The following is a 24,201-nucleotide window of genomic DNA, read 5'->3' as shown; positions in this document are numbered from 1 at the left end:
TTTACCTGTTACTCCAGGTGTTTCTTGACTTCTTACTTTTGCATTCCAGTCCCCTGTGATGAAAAGGAGAACTTTGGTGGGTGTTAGTTCTAGAAGGTCTTGTGGGTCTTCATAGAACCATTCAACTTCAGCTTCTTCAGCATTACTGTTTGGGGCATAGACGGATTACTGTGATATTGAATGGTTTGCCTTGGAAACAAACAGAGATCATTCTGTCGTTTTTGAGATTGCATCCAAGTACTGCATTTCAGACTCTTTTGCCCCTCAGAACAAGACCCAGTTTCCCCCTCAGTCAGTCTATTTTAGATTCCACCTATAAGTGATATCATACAGTACTTTTCCTTGTCTGTCTGGCTTATCTCACTTAACACAATGTACTGAAGCTTTATTAACATTGTCACAGATGGCAGGATAAGCCCCCTTCTTGTAGCTCAATAATATTCCATTGTGTGTATATGTATGTGTGTATATATGCCTGTGGGTATATTTCACATTTTTTTATCTATTCATTTGTTGTTGGGCACTTAAGTGCTTTCTTATCTTGGCTATTGTGAATAATGCTGCATATATCTCTTCAACATCCTAATTTCAGTTTCTCTGAGTATATACCCAGAAATGGAATTTCTGGATTGCAGGGTAGATTTAGTCTCAATTTTTTGTTTTCCATAGTGATTGGACAATTGTTAATCATATCATTAGTCTATCTGGTATGACCTAACAGTCAGCAAAAACAAGACCAGGAGCTGACTGTGGCTCAGACCATGAACTCCTTATTGCCAAATTAGACTTAAATTGAAAAAAGTAGGGAAAACCACTAGACCATTCAGGTATGACCTAAATCAAATCCCTTATGATTATACAGTGGAAGTGAGAAATAGATTTAAGGGCCTAGATCTGATAGATAGACTGCCTGATGAACTATGGAATGAGGTTTGTGACATTGTACAGGAGACAGGGATCAAGACCATTCCCATAGAAAAGAAATGCAAAAAAGCAAAATGGCTGTCTGAGGAGGCCTTACAAATAGCTGTGAAAAGAAGAGAAGCAAAAAGCAAAGGAGAAAAGGAAAGATATAAACATCTGAATGCAGAGTTCCAAAGAATAGCAAGAAGAGATAAGAAAGCCTTCCTCAGCGATCAATGCAAAGAAATAGAGGAAAACAACAGAATGGGAAAGACTAGAGATCTCTTCAATAAAATCAGAGATACCAAAGGAACATTTCATACAAAGATGGGCTCGATAAAGGACAGAAATGGTATGGACCTAACAGAAGCAGAAGATATTAAGAAGAGGTGGCAAGAATACACAGAAGAACTGTACAAAAAGATCTTCACGACCCAGATAATCACGATGGTGTGATCACTGACCTAGAGCCAGACATCTTGGAATGTGAAGTCAAGTGGGCCTTAGAAAGCATCACTACGAACAAAGCTAGTGGAGGTGATGGAATTTCAGTTGAGCTATTCCAAATCCTGAAAGATGTTGCTGTGAAAGTGCTGCACTCAATATGCCAGCAAATTTGGAAAACTCAGCAGTGGCCACAGGACTGGAAACAGTCAGTTTTCATTCCAATCCCAAAGAAAGGCAATGCCAAAGAATGCTCAAACTACCGCACAATTGCACTCATCTCACATGCTAGTAAAGTAATGCTTAAAATTCTCCAAGCCAGGCTTCAGCAATACATGAACCGTGAACTTCCTGATGTTCAAGCTGGTTTTAGAAAAGGCAGAGGAACCAGAGATCAAATTGCCAACATCCGCTGGATCATTGAGAAAGCAAGAGAGTTCCAGAAAAACATCTATTTCTGCTTTATTGACTATGCCAAAGCCTTTGACTGTGTGGATCACAATAAACTGTGGAAAATTCTGAAAGAGATGGGAATACCAGACCACCTGATCTGCCTCTTGAGAAATCTGTATGCAGGTCAGGAAGCAACAGTTCGAACTGGACATGGAACAACAGACTGGTTCCAAATAGGAAAAGGAGTTCGTCAAGGCTGTATATTGTCACCCTGTTTATTTAACTTATATGCAGAGTACATCATGAGAAACGCTGGACTGGAAGAAACACAAACTGGAATCAAGATTGCCGGGAGAAATATCAATCACTTCAGATATGCAGATGACACCACCCTTAGGGCAGAAAGTGAAGAGGAACTCAAAAGCCTCTTGATGAAAGTGAAAGTGGAGAGTGACAAAGTTGGCTTAAAGCTCAACATTCAGAAAACGAAGATCATGGCATCCGGTCCCACCACTTCATGGGAAATAGATGGGGAAACAGTGGAAACAGTGTCAGACTTTATTTTTCTGGGCTCCAAAATCACTATAGATGGTGACTGCAGCCATGAAATTAAAAGACACTTACTCCTTGGAAGGAAAGTTATGACCAACCTAGATAGCATATTCAAAAGCAGAGGCATTACTTTGTCAACAAAGGTTCGCTAGTCAAGGCTATGGTTTTTCCTTTGGTCATGTATGGATGTGAGAGTTGGACTGTGAAGAAGGCTGAACGCTGAAGAATTGATGCTTTTGAATTGTGGTGTTGAAGAAGACTCTTGAGAGTCCCTTGGACTGCAAGGAGATCCAACCAGTCCATTCTGAAGGAGATCAGCCCTGGGATTTCTTTGGAAGGACTGATGCTAAAGCTGAAACTCCAGTACTGTGGCCACCTGATGCGAAGAGTTGACTCATGGGAAAAGACTCTGATGCTGGGAGGGATTGGGGGCAGGAGGAGAAGGGGATGACAGAGGATGAGATGGCTGGATGGCATCATTGACTCGATGGACGTGAGTCTCAGTGAATTCCGGGAGTTGGTGATGGACAGGGAGGCCTGGCGTGCTGTGATTCATGGGGTCGCAAAGAGTCGGACACGACTGAGCGACTGATCTGATCTGAAGCCCTGGCAAACAAAAACACTCCTGTCAGACATTCCAAAGGCTTAGAGATTATCTCTAAGAAACTGGGAGCAAAGTCCAGACCTCTTTCGGGGAAAGACCAGGTTCTTTACTATGTAACCACAAATTCATAGGAGAAAAAAAATCTCGTAAAAGGCTAATAAACATTTGAACGTATGTTGAACCTCACTAGTAATTAAAGACTTGCAGATTAAAAATACAATGATATACTATTTTATACTCTGGAATTTGGTAAAAAATAAAAAGTATGACAATACAGGTGTTGGGAATATAGGTTCATGAGTACTCTCATACACTGACAGTAAAAGCATAAGTTGGGGAAACAATTTGTAGGACAATTTGGCAATACCTAATTATAAAATATATATATATATGTTAGGTAGGTAGAATAGGGAAAAGGAGTCCAAAATGGCGGTGGCTAAAAGACAAGGAAGGTCCGAGGACCAGAGTGAAAACTTCAGGCAGAACAAACAGCACTCCTGGCTAAGCCCAATTTGCATAGGGCAGGCCCAGGTGAAGGAAAAAAAACATATAAAAGGAGGAGCCAAAGCGCTTTCTCTCGGACTCTATCTCCCGTGTGTGCGCACGCTCTCTCTCTCTCTCTCTCTCTCACTCTCCTGCTATCTTCTAAATAAAATAGAGCTGTAACACTGATTTGCCTAAGAGCTGTAGCACGGTTTGTCCAAGACCCGAGAGCTGTGACGCACCGAGGGCTTTAATGTCCGTCGCTCCAAATCTTTGTTGTGACGAGACAAAGAACCGAGGAACATACACTCGCGTGACATATATATATATATATATATATATATATATATATATACATACAGCTCTAGAATCAGTCTTATATAAACTAGATGAAATGCACAAGAGTGTCTACAGCAACACTGTTTGTTCATAGCTATAAGCTGGAGCTTCCTTGGTGGCTCAGTCAGTAAAGAATCTGCCTGCAATTCAGGAGACCCAGGTTCAATCCTTAGGTTGATAAGATTCCCTGGAAAAGGAAATAGCAACCCACTCCAGTACTCTTGCCTGGAAAATCCCATGGATGGAGTAGCCTGGTAGGCTATAGTCCATGGAGTCACAAAGAGTCTGCACAACTGAGTGACTTCACTTTCACAAGCTGGGGACATCCTAATGTCCATCAGCAGGAAAACAGATGAATTGTACAGGGCTTCCCTGGTGGCTCAGATGGTAAAGAATCCGCCTGCAATGCAGAAGACCCAGGTTCAGTCCCTGAGTCAGAAAGACACCCTGGAGAAGGGAATGGCTACCCACTCCAGTATTCTTGCCTGGAGAATTCCATGGACAGAGGAGCCTAGTGGGCTACCGTCCATGGGATCACAAAGAGTCAGACACAACTGAGCAACTAACACACACACACAGAGGTTTTAAATAGTATATATTGCCTGAAGTGAAGTGAAGTGAAATCGATCAATCATGTCCGACTCTTTGCGACCCCATGGACTGTAGCCTACCAAGCTTCTCTGTCCATGGGATTTTCCAGGCAATAGTACTGGAGTGGAGAATGACTAAATGTATTGCAGTTTTAAAGAAATGTAAAGCAATGATAAATAGTAAGAATAATGAAAATATTTTAGGAGATGAAGGTGGAGGTGATTAGAGTGGCTATGAGGGGCTATGGCTGAGTTGGAAACATTTCATTCTTAAGTGGTGTGGTAGGTACATGGGTATCTGTAGTGTCATTCTTAATACCTTTTGTATTCTTAAATGGTGTGTAGTACTTTTGAAAATTAAATGTATAGGTGTACACACAGATACATATATATATCATTGTTGTTGTTCAGCTGAAAAGTTGGGTCCAACTCTTTTCAGCCCTCATGGACTGCAACACACCAGGCTTCCCTGTCCTTCACAATCTCCTGGAGTTTGCTCAAACTCATGTCTCTTGAGTCAGTGATGCCATCCAACCATCTCATCTTCTGTTGCCCCCTTTTCCTCCTGTCCTCAATCTTTCCCAGCACCAGGGTCTTTTCAAATGAGTCAGCTCTTCACATCAGGTGGCCAAAGTATTGGAGTTTCAGCTTCAGCATCAGTCCTTCCAATGAATATTAAGGACTGATTTCCTTTAGGATTGACTGATATGATCTCCTTGCAGGCCAAGGGACTCTCAAGAGTCTTCCCCAGGACCACAATTCAAAAGCATCAATTCTCTGGCACTCAGGGGTCTCCTGCATTGCAGGCAGATTCTTTACCATCTGAGCCACCAGGGAAGCCCAGCCTTCTATATATATATATATATATATATATACACATATATACACACACACATAAATATATATGAGAATATACATATTCATATATATATATATATACCATAGCCTATTATGTAAATGTATTCATTGCTTTGTGCCTTATATTATTACCTAATAACTGCCTTTACACCTTATGCATTGAAAGAGATGTCAGTCATCAATTTTATATTTATACATGGAAAGTAGAAAAATAATTTGTACACCTTTAGAACATATAGCTCTACTTTCAGTTCTTACTTAATAACACAGAGGTGTCTTTCTTATTTGGGATCTATGCTGCATTTCTGCCTTGTCAGTGATGTAGACTGATAATCAAGGAAAAGATGTTTTTGAGTTATTATTATGTGTTAGGTATTATGAGAGACTTAAGGGACAGATAAAGCAGAATTTCTGCCTTTAAGCATTCAGAATATATCTAGGTAGAACAGGGAGAATATCAAGGTAACAAAAAAAAAAAAATAGGATAATTTGAGGTAGTCGTGTCCAACTCTTTGTGACCCCGTGGACTGTAGCCCACCAGGCTCCTGTGTCTATGAGATTTCCCAGGCAAGAATATTGGAGTGGGTTGCCATTCTCTTCTCCAGGAGTCCTCCTGACCCAGGGATCAAACCCTGGTCTTTGGCATTGCAAGCATATTCTTTACCATCTGAGCTACAAGGGAAGCCAGTAGAGTACTAAAATAAATAATTACTGTGCAGGGGCAGTAAACCATTTAGCATTTTGAAGAAGGTTTTGCAGTGGAATGCAGGAGATTAAAGTGCTTGAAGAAGGTTTGCACATGAATTTTTAAAAACAGCTCACAAGGACCGTAAGTGTAATTAGTCTTATTCATCATGAAGTGTTTGATCAAAGCTCTTTTGGAAGTAAAGCTTGTTTCTAGAAAATTATTTCAAATATTATGCCACTCTTCTTATAATGCCATTTTTAAAAATAGGTTGCACTCAGAATATTTTAAAGATTTCTTTAGAAATAATTCCAGCTCTGTTATTTAACTTCACTCCGAGAGCAGCCTGTAATCACTGACATTTCCAGACTTTGACTCCCAAGGACTTAAAATGCCATATGTGAATGTATTTACTGATTTGATGTAAACAAAAAATAGCATATATTTCCAATCAACGTGCCTACCTCTCTTATAACATTCATCTTTCTTGCCACCTAAACCTGTATGCTTTCCTCTCCATTTTATAAAACTGAAAGCTCAACTTTTGATGTACTGTGTTACTTATTTCTATACTGGCAAATATAAGGGCCTCCTGTGAATTAATTCTGTTTGCCAAACAAGAGGAAAATGGACTAATAGAAAATACTTTAAAAAATATAGTAGAGACTTCCCTGGTGGCCCAGTGGTTAAGAATCCATGCTCCCAGGGCAGAAGGGCCCAAGTTTGATCCATGATGGGAGAACTAGATCCTGCATGTTGCAACTAAAAATCCCACATGCTATGATGAAGATCCTGCACCCAATGATGAAGATCCTGCATGCTGCAACTAACACTGGGGCAGCCACAAAAAAAAAAAAAAAAAAAATTGAAGGGAATTCCCTGCTGGTCCAGTGCTTAGAACTCTGCACTTTCACTGCTGAGGGCACAGGTTCAATCCCTGGTGGGGGAAGTAGGATCCTGCAAGCTGCATGCATCGGCCAAGAGACACAAACAAACAACAACAAAAAATGACAAACATGAAAACCAGAACAAAACAAAAAATGTATCAGAGATATTTTTCCAGGAAAACATACAGATAAGTACATGAAAAGATGGTCAACATCATTAATCATCAGGGAAAAGCAAACCAAAACTACAATGAAATATCACCTCACACCTGTTAGAATAGCTAATAATAAAAAGACAAGAAAGAACAAATGTTGGTGAGGATGTGGAAAAAAGAGAATCCTTGTGCACTGGTAGAGGGAAGGTAAATTGGTACAACCGCTGTGAACAACACTATACTGATTCCTCAAAACATTAAAAATAGAACTACCATAAGATCCAGAAAAATGAATGAAGGAATTCAAAAAGTACAAATTCCCAGTTACAAATAAAAAATCATGGGGGTGTAATGTGCAATGTGGTGACTATAGTTAATAGTAACTTTATTGCATATTGGACATGGTCAAGCAGGAGTAAATTGGAGGTGGTAAGAATAAACATTGACATCTTCAGTTCAGTTCAGTCGCTCAGTCGTATCTGACTCTTTGCAACCCCATGAATCGCAGCACGCCAGGCCTCCCTGTGCATCACCAACTCCCAGAGTTCACTCAGACTCACGTCCATCGAGTCAGTGATGCCATCCAGCCATCTCATCCTCTGTCGGCCCCTTCTCCTCCTGCCCCCAATCCCTCCCAGCATCAGAGTCTTTTCCAATGGGTCAACTCTTCGCATGAGGTGGCCAAAGTACTGGAGTTTCAGCTTTAGCATCATTCCTTCCAAAGAAATCCCAGGGCTGATTTCCTTCAGAATGGACTGGTTGGATCTCCTTGCAGTCCAAGGGACTCTCAAGAGTCTTCTCCAACACCACAGTTCAAAAGCATCAATTCTTCAGCGTTCAGCCTTCTTCACAGTCCAACTCTCACATCCATACATGACCACTGGAAAAACCATAGCCTTGACTAGATGGACCTTTGTTGGCAAAGTAATGTCTTAGGAAACAGTGAACTAAAATGGACAGGAATAGGCAGATTTAATCCAGATGACCATCATATCTATTACTGTGGGCAAGAATCCCATACAAGAGTCTGAAATGCAGTACTTGGTTGCAATCTCAAAAACAACAGAATGATCTCGGTTCATTTCAAAGGCAAACCATTCAACATCACAGTTGCCCCTACCACCAATGCTGAAGAAGCTGAAGCTGATCAGTTTTATGAAGACCTCCTAGAACTAATACCAAAAACAAGATATTGTCTTCATGATAGGGGGTGGGAATGCAAAAGTAAGAAGTCAAGAGATACCTGGAATAACAAGCAAGTTTGGCCTTGGAGAACAAAATGAAGCAGGGAAAAGGCTAACAGAATTCTGCCAAGAGAATGCACTGGTCATAGCAGACACCCTTTTCAACAACACAAGAGACAACTTTACACATGGACATCACCAAATGGTCAATACCAAAATCAAATTGATTACATTCTTTGTAGCCAAAGATGGAGAAGTTGTATACAGTCAGCAAAAACAAGACCTGGAGCCAAGTGTGGCTCAGATCATCAGCTTCTCATGGCAAAATTCAGACTTAAACTAAAGAAAGTGGGGAAAACCACTAGGTCAGCCAGGTACAATTTAAATCAAATCTCCTATGAATATGCAGTAGAGGTGATGAATAGATTCAAGCGATTAGAAATAGTAAACAGTGTGCCTGAAGAACTATGGATGGAGGTCCATAATATTGTATAGGAAGCAGCAAACAAAACTATCCCAAAGAAAAAGAAAAGGAAGGAGACAAAGTGCTTATCTGAAGAGGCTTTAAAAATAGCTGAAGAAAGAAGAGAAGTGAAAAGCAAAGGAGAAAGGGAAAGGTACACCCAACTAAACACAGAGTTCCAAAGAATAGCAAGGAGAGACAAGAAGAAGGCCCTCTCCAATGAACAATGCATAAAAACAGAGGAAAAAACAGGAGGGGAAAGACTAGAGATCTCTTCAGGAAAATTGAAAATATCAAGGGAACATTTTGCCCCAAAATGGGCACAATAAAGGACAGAAACAGTAGAGATCTAGTAGAAGCAGAAGAAATTAAGAAGAGATGGAACGAATACACAGAAGAACTATACAAAAAAGATCCTAATGAACCAGATAACCACGATGGTGTGATCAGTCATTGAGATCCAGACATTCTGGAGCATGAAGTCAAGTAGACCTTAGGAAACCCTGCTGCCAATAAAGCCAGTGGATGTAATGGAATTCCAGCAGAGCTATTCAAAACCCTAAAAGATGATGCTATTAAAGTGTTGCACTCAATATGTCAGCAAATCTAGAAGATCCAGCAGTGGCTACAGGACTGGAAAAGGTCAATCTTCATCCCAGTTCCCAAGAAGGGCAATACTATAGAGTGTTCAAAAACCATCAGACAATTGCACTCATTTCCCATGCTAGTAAGGGCATGCTTAAAGTCTTGCATACTAGGCTTCAGCATGATGCAAACCAAGAGCTTCCAGATGTCCAAGCTGGGTTTAGAAAAGGCAGAGGAACCAGAGATCAAATTGCCATTTGCTGGATCATAGAAAAAGCAAAGGAATTGCAGAAAAGCATCTACCTCTTTAGTAGGTAGTAGGTAGTATAGTTTCATCAACTATACTAAAGCCTTCCACAGGCAAAGCTCTTAAAAAGATAGGAATACCAGACCATCTTACCTATCTCCTGAGAAACCTGTATGTGGGTCAAGAAACAACAGTTAGAACTCTGTATGGAATGACTGATTGGTTCAGGATTGAGAAAGGAGTATGACAGGGTTGTCTGTTGTCACCTGGTTATTTAACTTATATGCTGAGCACATCATGAGAAAGCCCGGGCTGGAATTAAGATAGGCAGGAGAAACATCAATACCCTCAGATATGCGGATGATATCACTGCAGTGGCAGAAAGCGAAGAGGAACTAAAGAGCCTCGTGATGATGGTGGAGGAGGAGAGTGAAAGAGCCGGCTTGAAACTAAATATGAAAAAAAACTAAGATCATGGTATATGGCCCCATTACTTCATGGCAAATAGAAAGTGAAAAGATGGAAGCAGTGACAGATTTCCTCTTCTTGGGCTCTACAATTACTATGGATGGTGACTGTAGCCATGAAGTCAGAAGACAATTGCTTCTTGGTAGGAAAGCTATGACAAAATGGCAGTGTGTTGAGAAGCAAAGATATCGCTGCCGACAAAGGTCCATATAGCCAAGGGTATGGTCTTCCCAGTGGTCATGTACGGTTGTGAGAGTTGGACCGTAAAGAAGGCAGAGCGCCCACAGAATTGATGCCCTCGAACTGTGGTGCTAGAGAAGACTCCTGAGAGTCCCTTAGACAGCAAGGAGATCAAACCAGTTAGTCTTAAAGGAAATCAACTCTAGATGCTCGTTGGAAAGACTGATGCTGAAGCTGAAGCTCCAGTATTTAGGTCACCTGATGTGAATAGCCCACTTGCTGGAAAAGTCCCTGATGCTGGGAAAGATTGAAGGCAGAAGGAGAAGAAGGTATCAGAGGATAAGATGATTGGATGGCATCACCAATGCAATGGACATGAACTTGGGCAAACTTCGGGAGTCGGTGAGGGACAGGGAGGCCTGGGGTGCCACAGCCCATGGGGTCAATAAGAGTTGGACACGACCAGGTGACTGAATAACAACAACATTGCATATTTGAATATAGTTTTTCAAATATGAATCTTGAAAGTTCTCATCAAAGGAAAAAAGTTTGAAACTATGTATTATTACACAGTTTAGTTCAGTTGCTCAGTCATGTCGGACTCTTTGTGACCCTATGGACTGCAGCACACCAGGATTCCCTGTCCATCACCAACTTCTCGAGCTTGGTCAAACTTGTGTCCATCAAGTTGGTGATGCCATCCAACGATCTCATCCTCTGTCAGCCCCTTCTCCTCCTGCCTTCAATCTTTCCCAGCATCAGGGTCTTTTCAAATGAGTCAGCTCTTCACATCAGGTGGCCAAAGTACTGGAGTTTCAGCTTCAGCATCAGTCCTTCCAATGCATATTCAGGACTGATCTCCTTTAGGATGGACTGGTTGGATCTCCTTGCAGTCCAAGGGACTCTCAAACATCTTCTCCAACACCACAGTTCAAAAGTATCAATTCTTTGGCACTCAGCTTTCTTTATGGTCCAACTCTCACATCTATACATGACTATTGGAAAAACCATAGCCTTGACTAGATGGACCTTTGTTGGCAAAGTAATATCTCTGCTTTTGAATATGCTGTCTAGGTTGGTCATAACTTTTCTTCCAAAGAGCAAGTGTCTTTTAATTTCATGGCTGCAGTCACCATCTGCAATGATTTTGGAGCCCCCCAAAATAAAGTGTCACTGTTTCCACTGTTTCCCCATCTATTTGTCATGAAGTGATGGGACCAGATGCCATGATCTTAGTTTTCTGAATATTGAGTTTTAAGCCAACTTTTTGCCACAAGAGAAGCGCAATGCAGAAGACCCTGGTTTAATTCCTGGGTTAACCCATTGCAGAAAACAAGTGATAGTCCATGATCCATCCATCTCCCCACCTACATGCATACATAAATATGTTCATACATCCATAAAAGGGAAAGAAAAGAAAACTTTGCTTTTCTATAAAATGCTGAATTTTTAAAATTTATTGAAGTATAGTTGATTTACAATGTGTTAATTTCTGCTGTACTCAGTTATAAGTGCTTAGTTATACACACATATATATGTGTGTATATATATATATATATTCTTTTTCATATTCTTTTCCATTCTGCTTTATTACAGGATACTGAATATAGTTCCCTGTGCTATATTTGTTGTCATTTAACATTCTATATATACTAGTTTGCATCTGCTAATCCCAGCTCCCATCCTTCCCTCCTCCCCACCCCCACTTGGAAACCACAAGTCTGTTCTCTGTATCTGTCTTTCTGTTTCATAGATATGTTCATTTGTGTTATATTTTAGATTCCACATGTAAGTGATATCATACCGTGTTTGTCTTTTTCTTTCTGTCTTAGTATGATGAGACATACTAATACTAATACATTCTGTCTTTCTGTCACTTAGTATGATAATCTCTAGGTCTATCCATGTTGCTACAAATGACATTATTTCATTCTTTTTTGCGGCTGAGTAGCATGCCATTGTATGTGTATACCATATCTTCTTTATCCATTCATCTGTTGATGGACATTTTGGTTGTTTCCATATGTTGGCTATTGTAAATAATGCTGCAATAAACACTGGGGTGTGGGACTTCGCGGGTGGTCCAGTGGTTAAGACAGCAACTCTACTGCAAGGGGCATAAGTTTGATCCCTGGTTGGGGAAATAGGATCCTGTATGCCACATCGAATGGCCAGAAAAACCCCAAACAAACAAAAGAAACATTAGGGTACATGAATCTTTTCAAATTATGGTTTTGCCTGGGTATATGCCCATAGGATTGCTCAATCATGTGACAACTCAAGTTGTAGTTTTTTGAGGAACCTCCACACTGAGTTCCATAAAATGGCTTCACTAATTTACATTCCCACCAAAAGTGTAGGAGGGTTCCCTTTTCTCCACACTCTCTCCAACATGTATTATTTGTAGAGATTTAAAAAAAAACTGTTTTGGCCACACTATGTGGCATGTGGGGTCTTGGTTCCCTGGTCAGGGATGAAACCCATCTTCCCTGCAGTGGGACCAAGGAGTCTTAACCACTGGACCACTAGGGAAATCCCATATTATTTGTAGATTTTTTAATGATGGCCATTCTGACTGGTGTGAGATGGTACCTCACTGCAGCTTTGATTTGCATTTCTCTAATAATTAGCAATGATGAGTATCTTTTCATGTGCTGATTGGCCATCTGTATGTCTTCTTTGGAGAAACATCTAGAATTTGGAGAAATTTCTGTAATTTGGAGAAAGGTCTAGAATGTCAATATATGAATGTAGAAGACAAGTAGAAAATCACCAGTCTGCACTGTATAGTATAGTACAGTATAGTAGGAACTCATTTGGAGTCTTCACTCTGTACTGAATCACTGGGTGGAAGTTTATAAAGTATCTCTTCACAAATCATTTATTAGATACAAACAGAAAAAATACATCTTTACAGTGGAAAATCTGACAGAGAACTGCTTAATGAATGAAAGGTTTCATGGATTACCTGGAATGGGGGAGGCCTTCCCTGGTGGTGCAGTGACATAGAATCCACCTGCCAATGCAGAAGGTACTGGAGACGCAGGTTTGATCCTTGGGTAAGATCCCCTGGAGAAGGAAGTGGCAACCCACTCCAGTATTCTTGCTGGGAAATCCCATGGACAGAGGACCCTGGCAGGCTACAGGCCATAGAGTGACAAAGAGCTGGAGATGACTGAACAACTGAGCATTCACGGAATGGGGGAAACGAACATTCTGGATTTCCTAATCTGATGTATCAAGGATGTACCATCACAGCAGAGAACTCCTGTAAAAATGTGCATCATGAAGCTAGTCTTTAGGAAAAGGATTTTTTCCTGGGTCAGGGGGGAAAATGCTATAAAAGACAGTATTAAGACAATTGGTGAAGTTTGACAAAGGACTAAATTTTTGATAATATTTGATAATATGTTTGTGTAAGAAAATGTCCCTGTCCTTGGGAGATACAGTCATGATGTCTGTAACTTATTCTCAGATAGTTCAGATATTATTGTCCCTAAACTAACTTTTCCATAGGTTTAAAACTTTCAAAACAAACAAAAAATTTTTAAAAACTCAAATCCTCATACTGTACACCTTAAACTTATACTGTGCTATATGTCAATTATATCTAAATAAAGCTTGAAGAAAAAAGACAAAAATTAAAGATGACTATCATGGAAATGTACAGAACAGTTCAGAAAATAAACTCAGGAAGTCTTTCCCTACATTGGGCTACAAGCTGTTAGAATATTTTAACTGATAGTAAATTATGATTAGATTTGCCATTTTAAAAGTTTACTAGGAGAAGGCAATGGCACCCCACTCCAGTACTCTTGCCTGGAAAATCCCATGGACGGAGGAATTTGGTGGGCTGTAGTCCCTGGGGTCGCTGAGGGTCCGACACGACTGAGTAACTTCACTTTCACTTTTCACTTTTATGCATTGGAGAAGGAAATGGCAACCCACTCCAGTATTCTTGCCTGGAGAATCCCAGGGACGGGGAGCCTGGTGGGCTGCTGTCTATGGGGTTGCACAGAGTCGGACACAACTGAAGTGACTTAGCAGCAGCAGGGGAACAGGGTGCAACATAGTCCAGGACATGTCTGATCCCCAAACTCAACACTTGGAATCTATAAATACATTTTAGTGTTATTTTCGCAGTTATATTTCAGTCAGAAGCGTTAGTTTAAATATAATTTTTAGTAATACATAAACTGAAAGAATTAATATATTAAATGTGAAAACATAATTGCTTTTCTTTCAATAAACATTGTTAAATGAAAATACACCTTAGCAAACAATTTCTAGAAACTGCCTTTATTATGGATCATTTCAGGCTTCTGTTTTTGTCTTTGACATAGCCCCTACCTTTGGATAAAATGATTCACTACTCACTTGAATATCTTTAAATGGAAAGGAAATTAATGGAGAATCCAACTTCATCTGCCCATTTATTTGTGCTCTGGTATCACTGAGGAAGAAAAAAAATCATGAGTAGTGAAAACCTTCCACCATGTAAAAATTTAAAACTCTAGATCTGTACAATTTACTCTTTCCTGCCTTTCCTACTCCTCTAGGAAATAGTAGGTGCAAGTGGAGAACCAAGATTGAGCTAGGATTTCCTCATAGATGGGAAAATTTGTAACAAAAAGACAGAAAATCCAGTGTATTGGAATTGGTAGCTAGTTTTCTTTGAAAGCTGAAAAAATCTTTGTAGGGAGTTTCCTCTTAGCCACAACATGAGATAAAGAATAATTTGCTTTTATCCTTCTAAAGGATATCCTACTAAAGAAGTGACTTGAAATTGATGCCTTTAATTTACTTCTAACTGTGTGGATAAGGGCAGAGTCAGACAAGGATGCCTTTCTTATCCTGCAACAATTGGAAAGAAAAATATTTGTTGTAAGGTGAAGGAAGCTATTAGCTACTTCAGATTACCTGATTATCTCTCCTGATTACTAACCACACAAGCTCTGTCCTACCACCACCAAGCCTCAGTGGGAGGAAGCCTGGTGGGCTTGGCCCAGCAGCTGGGGCCAAAGGCAGGGACAACTTGGGTCTGCAGAGTCCAGCAGAGAACAGCCAAGTCCTACAATGAGGAAAAGGACCAAAACTCCAGGAAGCAGAGACCATCCAGCTCAGTCAGGGTGAGAGAACAGGAGGAAAGTTCCAGAAACTGAGGCATGGCACCAAGAGGTGTCAGAGACGATGGAGAGCAGCAAGCAGGGGCAATGGAAGAGTGGGGGATGAATTGGAACGGCAAGGGGATGGTCAAGATGAAGGCCTGACACCGGGAACAACGCTCGTCTTTGCATGAATGGTATTTTTAAAGGGCCCATGATTCTGTATCTTGTTTTGGGTGATTGTTACGACCTCAGGTGGCCTCAGCCTGCAGTGGCTTGAAGGGGGCTTGCCGGGGTCCAGCCCCCGTGGATCCAGGGAATTCGAAGCGGGGACGGCGTCGGCGAGGATCAGGAAACAACTGCTTAATTAAACGTTAATTAAGGATATAAAGAGTAATAGAAGAAGGATAGCTCAGTAGGAAAATTCAGTGAAGAAAAGAGGCTGAAATAATGATAGCTCAGTGAGGAAATTCAGTGGAGAAAAGAGGCTGAATAATTCAGCTAGAAGGTGAGAGAAAGAACGACATGGGGAGACCAAGTTTCGGTAAACACGGCCCACACCTTATTTTCCAAAGTAGTTTTTATACCTTAAGTTATGCATAGAGGATAATGGGGGAAGGGGTAGAGTCCTGCAGCAAGCCAGGCTTTCTTCCTGCAAACTTATCATATGCAAAAGCTTAGGTGATTTGCATCATCTTCTGGCCCGGTGGCCTGTTAACATTTTAAGACCCTTTCTTCAGAAAACTTATTTTTCTCTAAAGGTGATTGGTCAGGAGCCACCCTCCAAAAGCATTAGATAAAGTTGCATTTCTACAGAGCAAAGGTGTGGTGGGCTATAACAAGAAAAAGAATTAATTCAAGGGTCCTATGTTACAAACATTAAAGCTACTACTTACACCAATTATATTAATCAATACACTGCCAGGGACACAGCAGGTAAGGGATATGGAAACTTAGCAGCAAACATTGGCCCAACAAGTGAAAGTCCCTTCACCAATACAATTTCTAATCAATCTTTTAACTGCTCAAAGGAATCTGTATTTAGACAGTTTAGAACATCTCATGCCTCTCACAGTTGGGAGGCTCTGAGCAATCACATGTGGCCGGAAAAATCTATTCAGGCAGGCTAGAAGACTTCCAAAGGAGTTTGTAGGTTGAAACACTGTGACACCCAGGAATTGTTAACTGGAGCTGTAAGCTAACTCTTTTTTCAGAGAGAAGTAGTGGGGGACAGCCCCCCGTAAAGTCAGAGGTGTAGGTGAAAGCACAAAGCAGAAAGTAGGCAGACTCTGGTTTCGGGGGTAGATGCTCGAGAATTTCCAGGGGAACTCCTGAGGCTCGATCCCACCTTTGCGTATGCCAAGCCTCCTTCCTCATGACCTTTGCCACGGGCGGAGCTCGCTCCCAGCATCGGCTTCCGTTCCGGCCAGAGATTGAGGTCAGGTCATGGCAGTGAGAGCACCAAATCCTAGCCACTATACCAGTGGTCAGTGACAAGGCCCTGGCTTGTTGGCTTTGCAGAAAAAGTATTCCCACAAAGATGGAAAGTAGTAAAACAAGGATTTGTTAGGAGGAAAAAGAGATACATGTAGTGGATAGACACACAGGTGGGCTCAAAGAGAGTGGCGCCCTCGTGGTAGTTTGAATGACTTTTATGGGGTGTTTCTTCTGGGTTTCCTTTGGCCAATCATTTCGACTTGCCTGGTTCAGAGTCCATATTTGGTATATCTCAGCATCCTCCCATGTGTGCACACACATCTCTTAGCCAAGATGAATTCTACATATGGGCAGAGCATCTCTTGACATTACTCTCCTTTGACCTCCAAGTAGCTGCAGTCCATGGGTCACAAAGTCAGACACAACTGAGCGACTAAGCACAGCACAGCCTTTCTGCACATGTGTGGTCGAGGAGGTCTTCTGACTTCAAGAATGCGAAATATGTGGTCTTATATCTTCTACCTGGGCAAGGCTCAGCCACCTCTATCAATTGTCCTGAATATTTTCCTCTTGGAATATCTACATCAGATGAGGGTGAGGTCAGGGGGACTACCTCTTGCCTCAGTTACACAGGTGTATATAATTTTAAAACTCACTGAACTAATACCTAAAAACTTTGCTTTTATTGTATGTTGATGTTGAAGCTGAAACTCCAATACTTTGGTCACCTCATGTGAGGAGTTGACTCATTGGAAAAGACCCTAATGCTGGGAAGGATTGGGGCAGGAGGACAAGGGAACGACAGAGGATGAGATGGCTGGATGGAATCACCGACTCGATGGACATGGTTTTGGGTGAACTCCAGGAGTTGGTGATGGACAGGGAGGCCTGGCGTGCTGCGATTCATGGGATCGCAAAGAGTCGGACACGACTGAGCGACTGAACTGAACTGAATTATACCTTGATTTTTTTTTTTTTTAAAGCCTGCTGCTGCTGCTAAGTCACTTGTCGTGTCCGACTCTGTGCGACCCCATAGAGGGCAGTCCATCAGGCTCCACCGTCCCTGGGATTCTCCAGGCAAGAACACTGGAGTGGGTTGCCATTTCCTTCTCCAATGCATGCAAGTGAAAAGTGAAAGTGAAGTCGCTCAGTCGTGTCCGATTCTTTGCAACTCCATGGACTGCAGCCTACCAGGCTCCTCTATCCATGGGATTTTCCAGGCAAGAATACTGGAGTGGGGGTGCCATTGCGTTCTCCTTTTAAAAGCCTATCTGAAATAAATACAGCAGGAAATTTCTGTAGCTGAAATCACAATTTTACCGACCATACCCCCAGAGTTTATTCTCAACATAAGATTAATAAATCCTCACAAAGCCTCCTTTACAATTAAAAAATGAGATGATGAGAGACTGCATTGCCCAAAGATGGGGCTAAAATAGAGTTGTTTGGCCTTGGTATAAACAAGAGTCTCCCAGATGTAGTTGGTTTTCCTCTTTGGTCAGATTGTAATAGGTGTAATTTCTTTTGCACCAGTAGACCTCTGGGCCTTGTGAGAAGCCAGGAGAAGGAACTAAAATTAGTCTGGAAAATAATTTAAAATGCTGTCTCCCCAGTGAACAAAAGAAGCTTGAGATGTATATATTTAATGAGAAAAAATTTGCATTTCTTACTATAAATATAGGCTATACCTTTTAGTACCAATCATAGGATAAAAGAACAATGTGCTGTGTGCTAAGTCACTTCAGTTGTGTCCAACTCTTTGTGACCCTATGGACTGCAGTTTGCCAGGCTCCTCTGTCCATGGGATTCTCCAGGGAAGCATACTGAAATGGGTTGTCATGCCCTCCTTCAGGGAATCTTCCCAACCCAGGAATCAAAACCTCATCTCTTATGTCTTCTGCATTGGTAGGTGGGTTCTTTACCATCAGTGCCACCTGGGAAGCCAAAAGAACAATACATAAAGTCAGTAAGCTTCCTTATCCATCAGCAAAGACCAAGCAGAAATTATGTAAAAGTAAAAAAGGCCCTTTCACAACTGCAGCAAAATCATGCAATGCCTCCTAGTTAACCTATGATGGTTTACTTACTGAAGGGCACAAAAAGACATAAATAAATCGAAAATTATACCTTTACCATTAACTAAAGAAATTCAATGCTGTGAATATATATTTTTTCCTCAAATTAGTCTAGCTATTGAATGCTATTCCAGGAAAAATCAAAGTAAGAGTTAAAATGTATGTAGGAATATAAAGAAAAATTGACTTTGATTATAAACATTTCAAACAGAAAAAAGTGGAAAGACAATGAAAAAACAAGTAACCATTACCTGGATTTAACAATTTTTATTACTTTGCCATAGTTGCTGCATAGATAGAAGGACAGGCAGATAGAAGGTGATATGCTATGCTATGCTAAGTCACTTCAATCGTGTCCGACTCTTCGAGACCCCATGGACTGCAGCCTACCAGGCTCCTCCGTCAATGGGATTCTCCAGGCAAGAGTACTGGAGTGGGGTGCCACTGCCTTCTCCCAGAAGGTGATATAGGGTACACAATTACAGAACCATTTAAATGGTTACACTCTGACACTTTATCCATAAGTTCTTCAGTATGTATCTTGCTGCTTAGTCGCTTCAGTCGTGTCCGACTCTGTGCGACTCCATAGACGGCAGCCCACCAGGCTCCCCGTCCCTGGGATTCTCCAGGCAAGAACACTGGAGTGGGTTGCCATTTCCTTCTCCAATGCAGGAGAGTGAAAAGTGAAAGTGAAGACGCTCAGACATATCCGACTCTTAGCGACCCCACGGACTGCAGCCTACCAGGCTCCTCCGTCTATGGGATTTTCCAGGCAAGAGTGCTGGATTGGGGTGCCATTGCCTTCTCCAGATAAACCCTGCTGCTGCTGCTGCTGCTGCTGCTGCTGCTGCTAAGTCGCTTCAGTCGTGTCCGAGTCTGTGCGACCCCATAGACGGCAGCCCACCAGGCTCCTCCGTCCCTGGGATTCTCCAGGCAAGAACACTGGAGTGGGTTGCCATTTCCTTCTCCAGTATGTATCTTACTGGATGCATTATCTGGCTTGGGCTGCTATAACAAAAATACCACAGTCTGAGTGGTTTATACAACAGACAATTATTTCTATTATTTCCGGAACCTGAGAAGTCCAAGATCAAGGTGAGGCAGGAGATAGACCTAGATAGACCCCAGGCTGAGCAGCTGGAATCTGTCCCTTGTGGACAGATACTCAAGGCAAAGAATGGCAGGAGCAAGGAGGAGCTGAATCCTGCATGGACAAAAGATAAAGAGACCACATATTTCTCAGTCTTGAGGACAAGGAGATCTCCCTGACTACATATATGCAGAAAAACTCCTTGGGGGAGTTTTCAAAGATGCGGAGGGTGCCTCCCCATAATAGGTGGCATCAACCTCCCCAAGGCTTCTCTACTGGAATCCATGTTGGCAAAAAGATGCACATGCATGTTGGGGAGAACCCTAGGACAAGTCAGATATGGAAAAGAAATGAGATAATTGACCAAAGGTAAACAAAGATCAGGAAGAACTGCCCTGTATAAGTCACTTAGATCACCTCTCTGGTGTACTCCTCCTCATTAGAGAGGACTCCCACAAACTTTCTTCTCAGGGTGTCTGTCTCCACTCCCTTCTGTCTTAAATAAATAGTTTTTCTATGTGCTCCCCACTTATTGTGCTGTGTCTCTAGTAATAAACTTTGTACCTGTTTGTACAGTTTTTGCCTCCTTGATAAATTCAGTTTTCAATGAAGGCAAGACTGAGGACAACTTATCTTCTAGCCTCTAGGCCCCGGAGGGCTAGGGGCTAGGATTCCTGGTTTTCACCCAGGCTACTAAGGTTCTGATGCAAAGAACTGACTTATGAATGGGATTCACCTGATGCAAAGAACTGACTCATTGGAAAAGAGCCTGATGCTGGGAAAGATTGAAGGCAGGAGAAGGGAACGACAGAGGTGGGATGCCATCACCGACTTGATGGACATGAGTTTGAGCAAGCTTCAGGAGTTGGTGATGGACAGGAAAGCCTAGCATGCTGTAGTCCATGAGGTTGCAGAGTCGGACACAACTGAGTCACTGAACTGAACTCAGGTTCAATTCTTGGGCAGGGAACTAAGATCTTGCTTCAAGCCACAGCTCACTGCTACCTCCTGGAGGTCCAAGGTGCTGCTGGAGTCGATTGCTGACGATGACGCCCTTCCTGGTTTGTTGACAACTATCTTCTAGATGTGTCCTCACTCTTTTCCTCTTCTTATGAGTGCTAATCACAACATGCAGGCCATACCCTCTTGACTTCATCTAAATATAATAACCTCCCAAATGCCGCATCTCCTAATACCATCACATTGTTCAAAATATGAATTTTTGGGAGATACAATTCAGTCTGTACCACCAGAATAAGATCATTATCCTATATAGCCATATTATTATCATATCCCAAACATTTAACAGTATTTCCCTAATATCACATACTGCCCAGTCCATATACAAATGTCTTCAGTTGTCCTAAACATGTCATTTCTTGCTGGAGAGTATGTTGGTGTTGTTGTTCAGTCACTCAGCCATGTCTGCAACCACATGGACTGCAGCACGCCAGGCTTCCATGTCCTTCACCAACTCCCGGAGCTTGCTCAAACTCGTGTCCAAGTTGGTGATGCCATCCAACCATCTCGTTCTCTGTGATCCCCTTCTCCTTCTGCCCTCAATCTTTCCCAGCATCAGGGTCTTTTCCAATGAGTCAGGTCTTTGCATCAGGTGGCCAAGGTATTGGAGTTTCTGCTTCAGCATCCCTCTCCTCCAGGGGGTCTTCCTGACCCAGGGATGGAACCTGCGTCTCCTTTGTGTCAACAGTGCAGGCGTATTCTTTACCCACTGAGCCACCTGGGAAGTTCAGGTCATATGCAATAAAACAAAAGAAAAGGAAGAATTCCTTACTAAAAATTCTTGGAAGTGACAAGCCACTATCACAAAATAAAACCTAGATTTAAAAAGCTAGTAATGAGCATGTACTTTCATTCACCCTTGGTAGAAGCGTTTAGCCAAGGAGCTCATGAATATACTGATCTTTAAGAATAATTTTCCATTTGTTTTCAAATTACTAACTTCTTCTCTATTGACATATTGAATATCTGAGAGTACGTGAAAGGCATTTAAGCATGTTTTACAAGGTAAAGGTAATGTGAAGGAGTTTGGCATTTCTCACTGAGTTCCTTAAGCACAAGCCTCTTTGGCTTTGGGGTGAAAGCATCCTTAGTCCTACTTGATCATATGCCTCAACCAGAATTCTCTTCTCTATCCCACCTTCACTCCAACATCCCATTATTCCATTATTATTACTATTATTATTATTTGGTGGGAAGAAATGAACATAACCAAAATACCCAAGTTACCTTCGGGATTATTGTTTTTAAAATCTACAACACTAGGGTCTGATCTGAGGTCCAAAAAAATCAATCAAAATTTACATTTACACCACTATAGTGTTTCCCTGGTGGCTCAGATGGTAAAGAATCCCCCTGCAATTCGGGAGACCTGGGTTTGATCCCTGGGTTGGGAAGATCCCCTGGAGAAGGGAATGGCAACCCACTCCAGTATTCTTGCCTGGAGAATTCCCCATGGAAAGAAAAGCCTGGCAGGCTACAGTCCATGGGGTTGCAGAGTTGGACATGACTGAGCGACTAAGCACACACAGAGGTTATTCAATTTCAGAAACCCACCTACAAGGAAAGATTTCTTCAGACTCTGTTCTCAACCTGTGATGAATTGTGCTGGCCCCAAGAAAGAGACATGGGTTTTCAAACCAAACTCATTGCAGAAGGTGGGTGAGGTAACTGCCTTGACCTGTCCAAATGAGGAAGTGCTCATCTAGAAAACAAGAACCATAGCATCAAACAGGGCATTTGTGTGGAGCCCTTAGTACTGTGTCCAGCATGTGGCGGTAGCTAAAAAAACAAAACTCTCTCTCTTTCTCTCTCTCTCTCTCTATATATATACACACACACGCACACACAAATATCATATATATATAATTATATATCTTTTTCTTTTTTCTTGGAATTCTAAGAGAATTTCAGTCTCAGGGTCAGGAACATGGGGGATTTCAGATTAACACTGAGATTATCAGAAGAACCAATGAAATAAAACCAATTCTCCTTAAATATGCTAGTGAAGATTTGAACTAGTGAAGATTTGAGCTAGTGAAGATTTCCTAATGTATTTAGGAAAAATACATTCAAAACTATCTAAACCCTATCTAAACCCTCTAAGTCTTTATGACAATTTGATCTTAAACAAATTATCTTCACATAGTTAAAGCTGTAATTCACTGATTCTGAAATCTATATTATCATCTGAGACTTTAGCATTATATATATACCCACTAGTTTTTATTAACTTTAGAGTAACATTTTAAAATTTTCACAATACGAGTCACCTAAAATATATAAGAAAATGTTCCATATTTGTTTTCCTTTCAGTGTCAATTTGCCTAGTAGAAAGGACTATTTTAGAGAACCCCTCCCTTCCCTTTTTAACTTTATACTGTGCTACCCATGATGTTGAGATCACAACCAGATGCACTTGCACTTGTTCTCTAAGCTCTGCCAGTTCAAGGAAAGACAATCAGAACCCTGGGAAATGTCTGGATTCTGGCCCCAAGCGCTGCCACTGCAACTTATGTGGGTCCCTATGTCCTTACTGTGAAAGGACAGCCTTACACCAAATATTGTCCAAGGTGCTTTCAGGCTCTAAAATTCTATGATCAATGGTCAATCTGAAAAACAAATTAGCCAACCAAAAAAGCAAGCTAAACTACACTTCCTGTGGCCAAATTCTCCAGAGCCCAGAGTTCAGCTTATTGAACAATGGAAAGAGTTAATTTGTTCAAGAGATGTGTTACACTCAAAACAAGTATCAATGAGTAATAGCACTTTTCTGCAACTGTCTAAACACAACCTAAAAACAAAATATAAATTTTGATGTGTATAGTTCACATGCTATGGTGTGCTTGGTTATTCAGTTGTGTCAAACTCTTTGTGACCCTATGGACTGCAGCCCGTCAGGCTCCTCTGTCCATAGGCATTCTCCAGGCAAGAATAGTGGAGTGGGTTTCCATGCCCTCCCCGTCCAGGGGATCTTCCCAACCCAGGGATCAAACCCAGGTCTCCCGCATTACAGGCAGCTTCTTTACCAACTGAACCACCAGGGAAGCCCAAGAATACTGGAGTGGGTAGCCTATCCTTTCTCCAGAGAGTCTTACCGATCCAGGAATTGAACTGGGTCTCCAACATTGTAGGAGGATTCTTTACCAACTGAGCTGTCAGGGAAGACTATGCTTCACATATGGACTACCTATTCCCCAAAATGGAAGATATTTCTACATAATTTCAAAGTGTCATCATGTAACTTCTCTCTTAATGATGTTATACTTAACAAAACCATATAATTTTAATGTTTGTAAAATGTGAAAATGTTAACAGTATAGTTATTGATATTTTTAACTTTTTCTTTTACTGAAATCATATGTATCTTATTAGAGTTTCTAGCCTGAACATTGCATTTGAAGGTGAGAGAAAACAAATTGATATAAGTGAACTTCTTGACATCTTAACCTTAGCC

The sequence above is a fragment of the Bos javanicus genome, chromosome 8 (genome assembly GCF_032452875.1).
Source record: "Bos javanicus breed banteng chromosome 8, ARS-OSU_banteng_1.0, whole genome shotgun sequence".
NCBI classification, from domain to species: domain Eukaryota; kingdom Metazoa; phylum Chordata; class Mammalia; order Artiodactyla; family Bovidae; genus Bos; species Bos javanicus.
This window is presented reverse-complemented; position numbering follows the sequence as displayed.